We start from the raw sequence: 15,787 nt of genomic DNA on the forward strand, positions 1-15,787 counted from the left end.
GGTGGAGCGCACGGCATGTCAGCCGTAAAGCATTCGCCAACACTTAACTCTCGTATAGCAATCAACTAAAGCAGTAACGCGCTATCAATGCTATCACATGTCCGGAAGAGTTAGCCCTTCAGCTTCTCTTAACAATCGCTTAACCGTCGCGTATCAGCAACGTTAAGTTTTGCCAATGTTTTGGTACCCCAACTGCTTTTCACGCCACCCTCTGAAGTGACCGATGGCCTGCCGCTTCCGGGGTACTTCCGGTTCATCCTAAGTCCCGGAACTCACTTCGGATCTGAAAGGTGAGTGCCTGTTATATTACTTCCCATTGTTAAATACCGGAATATTAGGTATATTCGTCCGTCGGCCGCGGTCACTTTCGGATTAAACCAATGCCATTACATACCTACTAAATTAAGACATGAAAATTCTAACTGGAACTTGATTACTTCCACCTCATACACGCATACGAAAAAATTCTACAATGCTAATTATAAATAGATGGCAAGTCACCAGCAGTAATTAAAAAATGATAAACTGCTCCGAATTTGATTTAGGGGTGGCGCCGGTTGTGGGTGTCACATTAATTAGATAGGTGATAAATGTCAAAGTAGTGGTAGGGCACATAATGCGTACCTGACATACTAACCTTCTACCTATAGTTTACGGCCGCTAATTTTTTCACATCTCGCGCCTTTAAATACTAGGTAGGTAATCGAAGTAATTGTTAACAATTTGTCAATCGTTGAAGTATACAGGTTACTATAAAAAACATTTAATTTCTGAATGTAAATGTATGAAAGGTACAAGCAACATATGGGCAGAATGCGTTTCCCTATAATTACAATATAGGCCATAAATTTACTCGCCGTGCTCTCGTAGACTGCCAATGTTTCAGCTGAGTTAACTTGCTTCAATGGCTTTATTTTCTTGCAATAATAAACGATCTCAAATTATTATCGGGGGCGGCACTTAAGCTTTATTTATGCATATCCTAAATACCCCAATTTTTTAAAATTGTCGATTAAAAGTTGACGATCTTAATTAATTTGTGACCGTTAGAAGTGTTTCGGGTGCGCATACTTCTAAAACTACTAAAACGATCAATATAAATGTCCGTCAGTTGCTAAACAGGTGGCCAATAACCATAACCGTAATAATAACGCGACCATTTCTACACAAATGAGTGGAAATTACGACCCACTGAGCGCTGGTAAACACTCTATTACCAGCCCATTCCCTCAACTTGCGGGACAATTGCTGCAATAGTTAAACTCTTCCATCTAAAGAATAGACCTCCCCCTAAACACAGTAATTAGGAGTTCCTTATCGCTCCAGGACACCTATACTAATGTACGCGTCATAGATCACTTTAGCGCCGGTATCTTCCAGCCTTTTGCCTTCAACTTTATGACACCACGATTTGACGCTTATGATGTTCTCTCTCCTTGTCAGATGTTCGGACCGTAAGGCAGAAGATGTTTGTCGCCGCTTTAAGCTCAGTCGTAAGGTTAACTTTATGTGACGGCTCGTGCATTACACACTTCTACTAGATTTTACGAGGGGTAAATGCGCTATTACTTCAACACTGTGGCCTTTACGATATATAGATGTTACACTGATTTCTAGCATTCTAACTTTACTACCTGTCATGTCTACTTTCACTTGCATTTAAATATATCTTTCGGTTATTTATTTCCTCCCGAAATGTGTAGGTAGGTAGGTTGTACCTATTCGATTAAATTCCTTTACGAATTACGCATAAACATGCGGTCAAGTTGTGCCCATCACGAACTTATTGATTAGCGCGGTAGCACACTTTCCGTATCACTAAAAGGCGGACAATTTTTAATGGCAACCCACAATTTATCGGAGGATCAATATTCATTGAACTAATCGTATCAGATTGTCTCTGCACAATTTTCTATAAAATATGGGCCACATTCGGGCGGTAGACCATTTTTGAGGCTTTGCAAGAATATACTTTTATATATATCACCTATTCTACTATAATAGAAGAAATCGCCTAATCCGTCGGAAAGGTCGTATACATTTATACAAATCACCTATAGATTTAGAAGTGCACAAAAGTTTGCCGGTTTTTCATACCTATATATACCTACCTAGGTAGGTATCATACAATCATATAATACGTTAAATACGTAATGACAATAGGTAATGGAAAACGAGCTAAATTTCATTTTGTCTGAATCTACTAGATAACTACATATATACCTACAGGCTGAGCTACTAAAGAACGAATCCAAAGTTTATTTGTATCCGCGCGTTTGATATATACCTACTAGTCTAAAATGCAAAGTAGATAGGTATAGGCACTATTCGTCCAGAAACGGAAAGAACGAACGTATAAAAATAGAAAAAAATAGAAGATAGACAAAATAAAATACCTAGCAAATAGCTGGAAGTAAACAACTACACTGTACAGTTTTTTTTAATATGTTATAAATACTTATGATAATTGATGCCTAACATCGGTAGCCGTGCATGAAAATATCTCTAATAATAATGATGTCGAGTTATCAAATTTTATGTCGTGATAAAAGAAGTAAAAACAAAACAGTCTACCTACCTATTAAAAATCCTACTATTTATTCTGGCCCCGATATCTTTTTATTTAATTTCAAATGGTAATATTTTTATAGTTTTATCTTCGAAGCAATAAAATGAAAATCTGCATCAGTATTATGATTAAATGCTGTGACCTTGTCGCTTTCATTAACCTTTTTTACGCCAGATAATGATAATTGATCTACTTTATATCTCTCGCTTTTGAAGTTTTGCAGATCAATAGCTTTGAAAGTTCATTATACCTTACAAATAAACAGATAATTATGCTGATTTTCACTGAGAATAACAAACACAACTGCTCACTTTTTGCTTTAACAGGAAAGTGTGATCATCATATGCCAAAAAGGCATTTGTCATTTTCTCATCGATCAACTCACTGGGTTATAACTTCTTAAAGGGAGCTGTGAAACCAATTAATATTAGGTACACGTGAAAGATAAAACCCCAAAATAAATAATAAATAAATATTAGACGTGACCTAAAATTTCCAAAGTCTGCCCTTAATCAAAATTGTATTGCTCACGCCGTGTTAAATAAATACCTATAAGTTTTATAGTCAAAAGGACCTTTGCCATTTTCCAATCATTCTCAGCTTTTGGGACCATTAGAAAGATCATTGGTACAAAATTTCAGTCAAATCGGTCTGCTCCTTACAAAGTTGTATGCGGTTGTATGTATAGTTTTTACCAAAAAGGCATTTGTCATTTTCTAATCGCCTCCGTTCTCGAGACCATTTAAGGGAACATCTGTTTCAAATTTCAACCAAATCGGTCGGAATATTTCGGCTCTACCTTGTTTACAAGAATCATGCCGCATGCACGCACACAGATAGGTGTATCAAGGACCCGCGTACATTCAGTTTTGCGTTGAACATTTGCGAGTCAGGAAGCTTTGCAGTCGTTGGCTACCACATAACTTAATCGAAGCCCAAAAATGTGAAATGTTGAACAAATTCAACGGAGGAACATCAAGACATGATTTTGTAACAGGCGGTGAAACATGAATTTACACATATGAGCCCGAACCCGAAACTAAACTGCAGCAATCGACTGTATGGGCCTTCCAAGATGAATCAAAACCAACAAAAGTTGTTCGAAGTAGAAGCTTTTCAAAGAAAATGGTTGCATCTTTGATCTTTCTTTGGAAAGCTGTAGGTAGATCTTAAAAATCGTAAAACAGTCAATGCTGAACAATTTGTTTGACATAAGCATTGCTGAAATAAAGAGAAACAATCGTCATCGACGAATCATTCTTCATCATGAAAATGCGAGTTCTCACACTGCAGCTATAGAACAATTGAATATCTGAGAGGAAAAAACATCGAATTAATGAACCATTGTCCGTACCGTATTCACTTGATTTATCTCCTAATGACTTCTTTTTGTTCCCTCATGTTAAAAAGAAAATGTGTGGTGAACGATTTTCGACACTGTAGAGTCGTTCAAAACACGTCATGTTCTGAATGGAAAAAGTGATATGCCAATATTGGTTTGAATGAATAAGAAAATGTATTAAAGATATAAAGGAGAATATGAACAATAAAATCGATTTCACTCATTAAATTTTGTTTTTTCATTGAGAATTGAGAAATATAAGTACTCCCCCTCGTAGCTATCTACGTTTGTTTTTGACATACAGAGTGAACACGAAAAGTTTGACTTTTGGGTATGTTATCGTATCTTACTACCCATTTAAGATAGAAGAAAGGTAAAAACTGCTTATTTTAGATATTTTTACGCAGAAACCAGTGTCGTACTCAAAAATATTTTTGGACCACAGCCAATTGTTTCTCATTATTTTTCCTGAAAAAAAAATAAAGTTGATGATCATTTCTCCAAAACGAAACGTTTTATTGAAAATCTCTCAACTGTGTCTTAATAGAGTTCAAAAAGTGGCAATGAGAAAGTGTCTTTAATTTTTTTAACTGTTCAAATAACACTAGAAAAAAATAAAAACGAAATCGGCTAAATTTGTCTCTTTGGAAGTAATCGGAATTTTCTGGTTTTCTTTAAAGCATGATAATAACTCTGCATTTTTTCTGTATGTAATTTGGCCATCGTCGTAGATCCTACGGTTTCGAAGATCCCCATTATTGACATCCTTATCGTGGACACGGTGTCTAATTACCTATATAAAAAATATACATTGTGATACACCAATGTAATCAGGAAAAGAATGCAAAAAATTGACGTAAAAATATACAGGGTGTTGTATTTAAAAAATACCAACTTTGGGTGAAATCTCAGCTCCCGAGATCAATTTTTTTGACCACGCTACGGGATTCTACGTAAAAATATCTAAACTTGGGAGTTTTTACCTTTTCTCTATCTAACTTGGGTAGTAAGATATGAAACAAACCGTAGCTAGATTGACTGCATTAAAGGTTTAACAAAAAAAAGTGGCACGGGGTCGCCTCTATTTAAAAAGCAGCACGTACGCGTTTATGATAAGAAATAGAAAAAAATCTTTACATACAAAACTTATGGGGTTTATCATAATCGCCAGAAAATGTACAGTATAAAAACAAGTGAATATTGCAAAGTTAGGAAAAACTACAAATTTGGAAAATTTTTAATGAAGCGCCCTGTATGTTTTTCAAAAATTGGATTGATCTACGCGCTGTCGAAATATGCGGAATAACCCTGTAGGTACATTAACTTAGGTATTGTACGATTGTACTATACCATGTGTGCAAGCTGAAAACAACATGGGGATTTCGGAAACTGTAAAATTTACAAATCCCGTTTAGACAATTAGAAAATTATCTATTCCCAAGATAATTATTCGAAAAAATACGAAGATCGTGATTTCGTTATTATTTTTGTTAAGATACTTCAAGAGAATCGAAGAAATAAAAAACTTTTATAGTTTCCGCAAAATTATGATACATTAACTTTCTATCTTCTACGATATTCGAAATCCTCGTGCTGTTCAGTTTTATCTTGGATACCTGGTATAATTAAAATCATATAAGGTCATTGTTTTGGTTGCATTCTTTAATTCTACCGTAAATTTTATAGTGTGAAAAAAAAATTCAAAAATATGTGAAAGATAATTTACTTATTAATTCCTACTATTTTCACAGCAATGGTGAACTTTTCAAGTGAGTTTCAAAGTAATACATAGTAGAGGTATGTCTAATTAGCAAAGTTTGTAGAATTCTGAGCATATTTCACATATCATGTTAAATTGAATCTCTCTTTTTGTATAGGTACCTACCTATAGGTATTATATTTTGTATATAATAGGTATTTGAGACAAACAAAAATTTACCGATTTCATTTTTGGAAAACACGCTGAAACCCGTTTTATTGTTTGAACTCGTACATCATTAAGACGCTTTTTTAAGACAAATGTTTTAAGGTCAACAAATAACCCTAAGAAACAATTATAGGTACCATATGAATATTTTCACCTATGAAAAAATAAAATCCAGCGCCATAATAACTTAAAAACAAATGATAATCGGGGTTGTTTGTGGACACCAAAGATGTATGTTAAAAAAGTGTATTAATAAATAATGCACACAATGAGAAATTAACGGGTTTCATGGTGATAGCCTAAAAGGAAATGAAAAAATGAAAAAAAAGGTTTTCACCTTAAGGGGAGTAATTTTAGCGCATTTTCCATGAATTGATCAGTACTTCACCAAAAGGTGGTGCAACGGACTATTTATGCGGGTACAAAGTTATGGCATAAATATTCTTATTGCACATGCACACGCCTGATAGTTAAAGTATGCGAAATCTTTGCCTTTACTAGAAGAATCTTTGGTTAAAATTTCAAAAAAAAATCTCTATTATTAAGAAATGAATGAAAAAACCTTTACTAACATTACATTTACAGTAAAACTATACATACTTATCTAAGTAAGATGATATTGCGCACATTATGCGTCAAGATTTTTCTTAGTTGAGGTGCCAGAGTTATAAGCTACCAAATGCAAAAAGAATGAACTAATTTTCTTGAAAACTGTAAGAGTAGTTAAGGCCTCGGACGGACGAAGAAAGTGTCAAATAGTGGCCATAATAGCGCCTTCCAACATAAATTGACAAATGCGCTAAAATAGCGAAACGGGATTAAATTTGAAATAAACTCAGAATTCTGCAAACTATCTTCTGTACCTATACCTATGTTTTCTGGTCACATTTTTTTTTCTCAGAGATTTGGTATGTGTATACTGTAACAACGAATTTATTGCTTATAATGTCGGTTTTTTAATACTTCCGGTTTAACCGGATATTGCACCTCCTAATTATTTTTAATAAAACATCGTGCATATATTTTTAGCGCATTTTTAGTTGCAGTCGACAGATTATAGCTCTGGCACCTGAACCAAAAAAATTTTGATGATTAATGTGCGCACACGCAGACTGCACAATGTTATCTATCTTATTATTTATGGAAATATTTCTTTGAAATTTTAACAATGCCTCGAGTAAAAGCGAACATATCGCATATTGTAAAAGCCAAATGTGCGCATGCGCAGACTGCCCAATCTTATTGTTTGTGTTTCTAGTAAAAAAAGACAGCGCACATAGCTATGGCCTTTTTAGAAAACACTGATCAATGCATGGAAAATGCGATAAAGTTACTCGCGTTAGCGCGAAACCATTTTTAATTTCGAAAATGTATTGCAAAATCATAAGCGCTAAATGAAGGGATGTGCAATCCCTCCAACGTTGTTCAAAATACCTTTAAGGGTTTCATAATCGACTAGTCACTAGGTCTTTGTAAAATAGTAACGACGGATATTTTGGGCGTTTGCTATAAAGGTTTCATTTTTAGGACTTATAATTTTGTCTTAGAGCGTTATTCTAACTTTATAATGAATTAGAAATCGAAAAAAAATCTCCCTTAGCATCAATTTTTGCTTTATAGTCAATATACTGCATAATGTAATAGTATAACTATCAATTAAAAACTCACACCTTTCTTACTGATTTTTTTGTTAAATGGAAGCAATAAATGACAAATCGGGTTCACGTTCCAAAGATTACACAATCATTATCATAGTACAAGTTCACACAAAATCATAAATGGTAGCTCATACTCGCGCAAGCAGCTAAAATCATCTTTTTCATACAGGGAAAATACCTACCAAGTGTCCGCGCAAAAACTTTAAATGGAATATTATATCTGCTATTTTAAAAGACATCGACTTGAAATTTTGGAATGTCATCAATTCATAGGAGGTGTATGAGATACCACGCCAAAGTCTTAGTTGCCGCCTCCAACGACCCCCGGTCCAAAAATTTGAACCTCGATCTGAACCTTAGCTGTAAATCTCTTGCAAAATTCATTATACAACTAAGTCTTTGTTTACATAGAGCTTAGAGAAAGTGGGCGATGTAGAATTGTTTTTGGCATTTGAAGGTGCCATAAAATAAAGCAGGTTTTATTTGGAAAGAATCAACTTTTTCAGGTTTGAAATTGCGTAAAATTGACCATTAGTTTTGAACCACCCTTTGGAAGGGCGATCAAAATTTAAATCATTCTCATGTAGCATCAAGTCCAGTACGTATTGTTGATTTTGGAAGACTGAGAAATTAACGGAGTCATAGGTACAGAGCCCTAAAGAAACCCAGTCAAACGTCAAAAATGTACAATCTTGATTCACATTCAAATCATGCATTTCTCAAGACTCTTGATTCACATTCAAATCATGCATTTCTCAAGACTTCAGGAGTTAGTCGTGGTAATTCTACAAACTTTCGTTGGGACACCTTGCATCTAACCCAAACGCTTTTTTTTTAAATAGTTATCACGATATAATTCCACCGACACGTGAAAGAATCACATATGTATATCCTGCACGTTTTAGACGTGAAAATCAGAACCGTGGACTTACCACAAGATAACACGATAAATGCTAAATTTGTTGTTAAAATGCATAAAAAAGAAATTGGGCGTGCACCAAAATGTAAAATAATTCAAATCGACATGGTGAAGTGTAGACTTTCTATCAGCATCAAGCGTAAACTTCATTCATAATTTGTCAGAACTAATTAAGTTTATTGTCTTAATCTTGAGTTCTAATGTAATGATTTCCATATTTAATTATATACCTATGGTGCTAATAAGATTTATACTCGGATTTATACTATCAAAATGAGTAAAGTGCACCAAAAGTTTTATACACTGTTATTCACTTTGTACCAAATCTTGTTGTAAGTGTAATTTGGATCTAGGCTTTGACTTAATTATGGATTAAAAATTGCAAGTTAGTGTAAATTATACCTACTTATTATCTGGATGTTCATTTTGTTTTGATAATGTAACGACACATCCTTCTACATTAATTACATATTCTTATTAATTACGAAAGTTTATATACATTCCTTGGCCGCACTTGATACTATATAATTAGAAATTAACTTACATAGGTACATCTTTGAATCATCCTCCCATAGGGAGTAAGTTTGTTTTTTTAAGTTAATGGGATGCTATAATGGCATTGTTGTATTGGTAATCTGTGCTTATCGTTGATAAAAGGTTACATAGAGGGTATCAACTGTTTTTAGGAGTAAAAATAAATGTGTTTTCGACGTCATACGGAAGGACAATATTATAGAGCATCATTTCAATGCAGGGATGCCGATTAAATCGGTATCCTGAAGGATATCTATTCTTTACATTTGAAGGAATATATTTTTGATTGATTTTTTTAATTTTTATAAAGAAAATATAAAATAATATTCTTGCGCCATAAATTTTTCTCTCCGTGTTACGTTCCGCCGGCAAGATTCATTTTAGCTTATACTCGTATTATAACGGATAATTAGTAAACCATCTGAACTATGATCCTTTTTGAGTGACAGGTTCTAATATCTATTGTTTGCGTTTAAACGATTTAAACATTATAGGTACTTCATCAATATTCATTTTGATACCTTTAAACTGTTTGAGGTTATATGATTATTTTTTTGGTTGCAACAACTCAGTTATGATGAACATACCTAATGTTCGTATATGTATATGGTGAAAGAAAAGGTCGAATATTTTATCCACGTATAGGTAGTACTTATGAAAAGAAGGCAATTAGGTGTTTCAGAGTAAGTTTTGTATAGTTTTCAAAAATTACATTATAAAAAACAAACCAACACAGGAAGCTCTTATTCATTCGAATATTTATATTAAGACACATAATTCTTTTCTTTTCAGGAGTAAACTATACGAAGGTAACTGACTTTTTTTAATATCCTGTATATGCGCAAATGCTTTAAAAGCAAGTAAGAACTCTAATACTAATGCAAAGAATACAAACACATGAAAAAACCCAAAAAAAAACAGATTATCGTGTTTATTTTTAGGTATTTTTAATTCTATAAATTACACAAAAACTAGATGAAATTGTAACACGGCTCTTCAGGAAACACTGGAATAAGAATTGCAAATCCACAACGAATTTAACATTATTTTATTTTTCAACTTCGTCGATGTCAACTTATAGAAAGATCTTGATCCGTATAGGTAGACAAAGTGTTCTGCATACAATTTACATCTCAATAAAAAACATGTGTAAAGTGTGCACCACTTTTGTGCAGATTTTTTTAACGAAATAGCCTAGTAATTTTTTTGGTTATACGGTAGTAGCGTGCTATATTTATCGAGGTTTCCTTCTTGACAGATGATTAATGGGGATGGGGCTCTTTACACATACACATTTAAAGGCCGCCTGATATAAACATTCTACGCCTTATAATGCAAAAAGAAGCAAGCCCTTAGAGAAATTCCCAGAAATATTGCATTTTCCCTTTGTAGGTACCTTCCTCCAGCATTTGGAGATATTCACAATTAAGTTTTCCCGTCGCTTCGTCAGTAGATGTGTCTCGTTTAGACGATCGCAGCTTATTGAAAAAGATGCGAGTTTTATTTTTCCAATTTTCCGTCTTTATATGAAAAAAATTGAAAACTAATACAGTTGAATGGCGTAAAAATATTTTTGCTCTAAAATAATTGGGGGTGCCAATAATCGCATTTTATGAATTTTACATTGAAATCCCTATGATGCGTTACGCAAGTCACCACCCTTTATAGCTAACTGCTGTACACGAAAAAAACTCCCCAAATCAATATCTGAGCAATTGAATTTTTCACCTCTACACCTTTCTCCGCCATCTGAGGAGTACATGTTTGCATGAAGGAAGGAAGGATAAAGACAGGCAAACAGACAGATTGAAGCAAGTCGAATACAGGCACATTTTTTTGTAAATCGTGTCAAATGCACTATCAGGGTATGCATTATCATTTTCACTCGCGACCCAACATAATATATCTACAAAAGGGTGGAAAATAAAATTGATGCAGAGGAACATCAAAGGACTGGGTTAATTCTTGATCTCAAAAGATTGACATTTGAATTATTGACTCCAAATTGAATATGTCACTCCCTTCGAGTAATATTTTAAACCTCTCGAACCTTCAGCCCAAGAGTTAGGTATCGCATGGACTGATGCGCCTTCAAAAGGGCCTATCGGGATTTAATATTGAAGTTAACATTGTACTGTATGTGTATAGGTACATATACCTATGTATGGTTACGGGCTTCATTACGTTAGTTCAAAAAATACCTCAAAAATTAGAGGCGACGTCATTGGATCCCAATCAACCATTTTCGGAAACTCCGCAGAATTGATGCATTTCGTTTATCGAGTGACTATACTGGAAAATTTTGCTCTATCTAGTATATATCTTTCGACTTATATACCAGGTCATTGCAGCATACATCTCTCAAGTCTCTACAGGCCGCGGAATGATAGACTGACATGTTGAAAAGCATTATTTAATATTTATAAAAAATTAATTGAAAACGAAGCACAGTGCAGGTCCAATATTAACTTAAACTTTTTTGAATTGCTAAACAATGAAAAGATGTACTGAACACTCATTTTACTGGACATCTAAATTATTTAAGATTATAATATTAGAACGCTATAATTTTATTTTTTTTCTCCTTTTAAATTATCCAAGCGTAAACTAAGTGAAAATTAAAAACTTTGTTTGTTATGAGCCCATAGAGCTTTCTTTTTTAAGCTTTTAGCATAATTTACTATACTAGTTACTAATTGTGGCGAATACTTTTATTTCTTATATTGTGTACCTACCTACCTTTCGCTCTTATTCTCATCAGAACAACTTATAATAAATTTCCCATCAAACAATTATAATTTGTAGCAATATCAATAATTGCAAACCTCTAAGTTTATATAATCTCTGTAAAATTAGGCTTCCCATCCTGTTGGGATCTATTTCAGTTCACCCTAAATTGCACCAGCGACCTTCTAAATTGTGAGTCGGCACTTCGGATACAATTCAGAAGTGATCGTAATTTATGGCCAGTTGTATTTTTTACTGAATTTTTTGTGTTTGGTCAAGCTCAAGGTTTACTGTAATCATATTCCTTTTAGCAATTCGTTAAGCTTTAACAAAAGTTGTGCTCTTTTGTACGGAATTAAAATAACTGTCCATCCCGTCAATTTTCTCATTTTCGTCAATTTTAAGTATAAGGAAGTTCTGTTTTATAATTTAAAAATATGGTTCCACATTCTTATTTTTAAATTAGGCGTCCGCCCAGCGAGGTTCGGTTAATAGAGGTGTGGTTTGAAAAGATCCATTATAAATATCCGTGGCCTAGGGAGTTCAACTTATTGGCCACACGAACATTAAGAATGTTTTAATACAACTGAAATTTTCTAATATAAAGCGTTCTATCTCTATCGCATTAACGGTTAGATTGCCGCCGAAAACAGAGACGGGATTAAATGCGTAAAAATGAATTTTAACGATTGAGGAAATTGACCGGCGGTAAATGTAGTTTCCAGTGGTCAGCTAAACACAAACTTGCCAGTTTTGATAATAACGTTTGCGAGTTTAGTTGTGAGCTATTTTCACTGACGTGCAAGTGTCGTTCTTCTTGTGATTTGAATATTAAAATGAACCCGGAATACGCCTAGAATTAGGCCGTTGTTAGACATGAGGTATGTGATTAATTGAAATTATGCTATTTTGTCAGTTTAACTAAAGTGTAATATAGGGAACTTCAACCCCTTTTTAATCACCTGGAATCACGAACTGGTTTAATGTCGATGTCACTTGAAAAGGGAAAAATATACGTTTTGAAAGGTTGCGGGTTGCGGCAAACAAATTAAATACTCACCGGCACAAATACGGCTCCAAAAATAAATTCGATGCCATTTACAGGTGCAATTAAAACAAAAAAAAAACCATAAATAATATTTTAAACGCTATTAAATACTCGGATCTAAACTGTCAAAATATAGATAATATTTCTCTTATATGAATGTATTTTCTGCGACAAATCTCGCAATAAATTCGACAGTTAGTAAAATCCTCGTAGCTTTCGTAATGAATGTAAAGCAAATAGTCTAATTGAGGGCCACGTGAGGGTCTCCATGTGTGTGGAGTACACTGAGGGTGGTAGATTTACTGCCGGGGTGGTGACCAGTCGAACTACGGTGCCGGATCTGCAAGCGCACCGGACTCGTGTTATTGCCGCGATAAATGGCGTGTTTTATAGGTTTTGCATGAGCACCTGTAATTTTCTTCACAATTTTTCTCTCGTTTATACTTTTACGTACCTACATAAAAATGTACGATCTCTATTTTATTTCATTAATAATCTCGCAGGACCACTAAATAAAAACGATTGCATAACGTTCGTCAGTGGCGACTATACGCTTCTGAAACATTTGGAGCTTCAGCTTGAAAAGAACTAGTTAACATAAAGTGCGTTGCCCACGAAGATACAAAAAATGCTAATGTACTTCAGATTTTATCTAACACACATACATAGCTACGGTGAACTTTGGCTTATCAGAGCAAGTCTGTGATCTATCTACCGTAACATATAAGGATTACTTTTTATGACATTTTCATCTACTTTTTTGAGATCGTATCTAATTCAAGCCGCCACTCTTATTTCAGATGTTATCTAGTCAAACCCCTACTACGATTTTAATAACGAAATCTTAATTTTTCACAATTATATTTAATTCAGATCCACAGTGCTTTACTGCCGCACACAGGGTTTTAATGGATAGTGGTAAATACCGATTCGCAATGAATAAATTAAATATACCAAGTATATACTTATTATGGTTATTATAAAAATACTACAAAGCAAGAGCAAAAAATAAAGCAAATAATGTTATTGAAAAATATGCCTAATATTGTCGGTAGACTACCCTAATGTATATCACACATCTGATGGTATAGGTACTGAATTAAATTTGCATCAAATTTTAATGATAGGTGAGGTAAACTGGATATCTTTAATGTCAAAAAATATACCTTGAAATTTTAAGTTCCAAACTTGTTCTCTGTAAAAGAAATTATTGTTTCGTGCTGCCAAGTTGATACACTCCAAAAAGAAATTTTACGGTGACAAGGTACTCCTACATACGTATAACCCGCCTACGCAAAATTAAAAAGTATAGATAAATATAGCGAAGTTGTGTAATTAAACAAATTTCCAGAAAAGAAAGCCTTCCGATTTGGTTATGAGAAGGGTTGAAGGATTCCATTAAACTTTTTTTAAGGAATGATAATATATAGGTACCTACCTACTGCTCATTTGCTTGGCACCTTTTATTTAATTCCAATTTCAATTATCAATTCTTTCATAATTCAGAAGTTATGCTACACCGAGTGCTACACCAATGGTATTTGTCATATCTTTATTACGCCTCCGAGATGTTTTTTTTTGCGTTATTGGCTATACCTACTATATATTTATCCTATGGAAATAAACTATTGGTTATTTAAACAACGGTATAATAATACAATTACAATTGATTTTTGGATTCTATTTGTTTCGGATACGGTGGAAATAAATGAGTACATTTTGTGCGATATTTGTCTTACAAAAACGTTTTAATTTTTGTTATAGCACTGTACCGTTGTGTATCCAGTCGAATGAAAACAGAAAAAGAATTAAATTTCGTTACTGATTGTATAGAAATATTATCTGGCTACCGAAACAACTGGTTTGTATAAATTTCACTGAAATATTTCCGCGACATTTTTTTGATATTCCTAGAATGTATATAGAATGGGTATGTTAAGGTGTTTTTTTAAATCTATTTTTTGCGCATTTTCCAGCTGTTGTCCGCACTTTGTCCGTCTGTCTGCACCACTACTAGTACTCCAGTTTAAGCTCGTTGTGGTTTCTTTCTTACACGGCGTATAGCATAGCCCAGAGACCAGAACGACAAAAGATTTTCTGGATTAGTCACTTCCACGTTGAATAAAGTTTACCGTGTGGTCACTTCAGTTCCTTCCAGAGTTATTACTGATTCTGTGCGGGAAAATTCTTTTTCGTCGGTTGCCAGTAACCACGTTTATACGTTTTATTTAATGTGTGTTATATAGCGTGTATAGAAAATATTATACACCTTGGAAAAATGTAGATGCGGGCTTAATAATGCAGTGAAACCAAAGGTCCTGACTCTGAACTTGCGTTGTGATCTACGAGGGTCGTTCCGAAACTAAGTGCCATTTTTTCACACAGTCACCACCATTTGTTATACACGTTTGACAACGGTGAACAAGAGCCTGTATGCCGTACCGTTAAAAATCAGAACCTAACGAGGCTAACCACTTTCTTACAGCAGTGACAGCAGCATCGGGATCTTGAAAATATCCGCCGCGTAGTCCATCTTTCAGAGTCTCGAAGAGATGGAGCGCTAATTCGTACACTACCCTACGTAGTGCTTTTAGATGACCCGATATGCAGGCTCTTGTTCATTGTGGGCAAAAGTGCATAACATGCGCATAACTATGTATAAAAATACTACCGCTGAAGCATTGCTCAATTTAGCTATTCTATTATGCCTTGTGTATCTGCTGTAGTTTCAGTGCAAAAAATAGGAGGCATTAGTAACGGAACAACCCTCGTACGAACTTAACCGAAATGTTCGGTCATGTTATAAAAAAGTTCTGAACTATAGATAAAAAGTTCAAATGTACAATTAAGCCTGCAGGTCTACGTTGCGAAAATTATTTACAAAATTATGATATTGAAAGATGATTAGCAGTTGAATGATCAACAGTAATTATAATTCGAGAGTTAAATACTCCCGAAATATAATCACAAGAACCTACATGATGAACATGAGTGTCAAAATACGAATGACATGAAAGATGATGCGCGTTGCTTAATTATATATCAAGGGCTGGAGGGCGCGAG

At 34.2% G+C, this 15,787-nt stretch overlaps 1 protein-coding gene across 7 annotated transcripts in view; it reads left to right on the forward strand.

Moving 5' to 3' along the window:
* The window catches only part of LOC116166335 (homeotic protein antennapedia-like), a 269,786-nt gene continuing 253,999 nt past the window's right edge, over positions 1-15,787 (forward strand). For 4 of the 7 annotated variants that reach the window (XM_031481268.1, XM_031481275.1, XM_031481267.1 and 1 more), the window contains exon 1: positions 1-290. The gene's annotated coding sequence lies outside the window, so the exon portion shown is untranslated. Of the gene's footprint in view, positions 291-12,427; positions 12,558-15,787 lie in introns of those variants that run through there. The other 3 variants (XM_031481269.1, XM_031481270.1, XM_031481283.1) reach the window with 2 other exon arrangements.

The sequence above is a fragment of the Photinus pyralis genome, unplaced genomic scaffold (assembly GCF_008802855.1).
Source record: "Photinus pyralis isolate 1611_PpyrPB1 unplaced genomic scaffold, Ppyr1.3 Ppyr1.4_LG3b, whole genome shotgun sequence".
Lineage (NCBI taxonomy): Eukaryota > Metazoa > Arthropoda > Insecta > Coleoptera > Lampyridae > Photinus > Photinus pyralis.